The sequence below is a fragment of the Brassica napus genome, chromosome A2 (genome assembly GCF_020379485.1).
Source record: "Brassica napus cultivar Da-Ae chromosome A2, Da-Ae, whole genome shotgun sequence".
Lineage (NCBI taxonomy): Eukaryota > Viridiplantae > Streptophyta > Magnoliopsida > Brassicales > Brassicaceae > Brassica > Brassica napus.
This window is the reverse complement of record NC_063435.1, coordinates 10,370,019-10,372,655: the sequence shown is the minus strand read 5'-3', so window position 1 is coordinate 10,372,655 and position 2,637 is coordinate 10,370,019. Positions and strand designations below refer to the sequence as shown.

Here is a 2,637-nt window from a genome sequence, read left to right as displayed (position 1 = left end):
ACCAACGTAAAGTTGTAAACAACATTATACGGATGAAGGAACCAAAGAAGAAGATCAATATACAAAAAGTTACTATACATGTATATCCATATAATTTACAGTTAAAGTAGAAATAATAGCACTTGTAAGTTAGATACATGATCATATTAAAACTCGACCAGATAAAAGAATTGTCCAAATAAAATACATATGAAAAAAATTACTGAAACACTAGATAAGGATTAAAATTTTCTTTTATAAGTTCATCCATATATATTGTCCATAATATGAAACTCAAACGACGAAAAGTAGCTGAAATGAGTGTCTGTTTTGTATGAAAAATAACTGAAATGAATGATAAGTTTTGTCATCAACAACAACATATTATTCAACTGCAATCTCAATCTTCTCTATAGCGAGCAGGGAGAAAAGCTGCAAAATCCACACGCAAATCCTGGTGGTCTCGGAGGACATACAACACCTGCAAATAGGTAATCATTTCCTTAACAAAATAAAGGTAAAATCATCAAACCCAATACATGAACACTAAAGAAGAAACAAGTATTAATATTATACATGTATTAATAGTTTTTTTTATGATAGTGCTGAAACACACGCGCGCACACACACATATATATATATATATACCTCATGATGGACCTCAGTAAGACTCTTCTTATTTTCTCTGAACATTCGAAATATCTCTAACAAGGATTTGTATGCATGCTCGTCTTGCAACCTTTCCTGCGAATAACCGATATATTTAACGGGAGATGGTAAAACAGAAAAGATGAATATAATTTATTACTAGGGCTAGAATACAAACTGTGTTATATTTCTTTTAAGATTTCAATATTTATAGCACAAAGTAAACTGAAAGTCAAGTCGTTAGTCAAATTTTATATCCCAATTTACTACCATGGGCGAGTGTTCGTACCTTGACCTTGTTGATAAATTCAGCAGCATCCCGAAACTCAGGCTTCCTTCGTTGAGTTTGATCCTTCGGGAGTGTTATCTTATAGCCCGGCGGCAAGAACTTATTGAAACCCAAAAGCAGGTCTTTGTGTTCCTTAAAGAGTTGACTCACCTTTGATATGACATCATTGTAAGTAGAACGAAGTCTGCAATTAAAACACAATTAAAATTTTCAACTTCTCATAAGTCATAAGACTATTATTCGGACAGAAATTGAACAAATAAAAGAGGAAAATTAATGTTTAACACATAGCAAATACCTTGCAAGTCTCAAGTCCTTCAAGAGCTTGGTAATTTTATCATATATTTCACGATTATCAGGAAACCTATTCAGCACAATTTGGAGGTACCCACGTACATCCCTTGTAGATTGTCTCTTTATGATCATGATTTGAAATCCTAGAATTATTTAGAGACAAAGTATAACAATGTAAAATAATCTCAAACCACAATAAACTAATTTGAAATGTATATACTATATATTCAAATAATCAAATTCGAATTCCATCCCCAAACAAACATAAACAATCACGCAGCGCAGTTAGTAACAGGTACAGTGAAGAATAATAGGGAATATTGCAATGAATATCAAGACCACAAACAAGAGAATTTGAACAAGCCTAGTCCAGATATTATTTTACAATATGAACATAAGACGTTGGAACAATTACCACAGAATGAGAGAAATGAAAACTATAGAACCACATCATACACCTATCAAATCTTAAACGAGGCCTAAGTCATCATCCAGAGGAAAAGGTTTCTCCTTACCTCACACAGCACCCAGACAGGTTTTGAACAATTCCCACAAAAGTAGACAAGAATATTTAATGGTTTAAAATTATATTACATCGCATTTATATAGAAATGTGGAATACACAAAAAAAAAAACATTTTTCTAAGGTAATAATGGAAATAAATCTTTTATTTCTTTCCTTTTATTTGACTAAAACAATTCATGCATAAAAAATATATCATAACATATACAGCCAACACTTATATTTATAAAAGTTTCAAAATTTAAATTGATCTCTTCTATATCTTTTGATACTATATAGGTGGATATCATAATTTCTTCCTTAGTTAACGATTTAAACCTCTATTTCTTTGTTTTTTTTTCTTTTGAGAAAGATTTAAACTTCTCTTTCTCTATTAAAAAGATACAATCCTTATATATAAACTAGGCCTGGGACTTATTATCCAAGATTCGGATCCGATTCAAAATCCGCTCGGGATCTGCTCCGAAAATAGGATATCCGGAGTGCCCGGATCCGAATTCGTATAGTAAAATCTTGGATCCGTCAAAACCTGATCCGGATATTTTAATTTTTAGATTAGATATTCGGATTCGGATCCGTGTTTTAAACCTCTCTTTCTCTGTTAAAAAGGTACAATCCTCATATATACACTAACTCTTTGTACTGTCTCAGTCGAACACAAAAGTCATGATCAAATGGTTAGTTTTCTTGGAGTCTTTGGAAACTCTCTAATTATCTCATATATTAAGAGAAACGCTAAAAACCAAAACGTTAATTAATAATTTAGATGTATAATTATGAAAATTGTTTAAGAACGTATTAATTTACTGATAAATTGATATTTATTTGATTTTCAAAACATTCAAATGAAAAAATAAAGAACAAGGAAAAACAATATTGAATAATATAAATAAGTTATTTCACA

The 2,637-nt window shown here is 30.8% G+C and overlaps 1 long non-coding RNA gene across 1 annotated transcript; it reads right to left on the bottom strand.

The window, feature by feature from the left end:
• Window positions 1-217: 217 nt before the first annotated feature.
• Window positions 218-2,033, bottom strand: LOC125584050. The gene is made up of 2 exons (XR_007321065.1): window positions 1,215-2,033; window positions 218-1,100 (listed from the first exon to the last, which is right to left on the bottom strand). It is a non-coding gene; the product is annotated as an uncharacterized LOC125584050 (long non-coding RNA).
• Window positions 2,034-2,637: the final 604 nt, after the last annotated feature.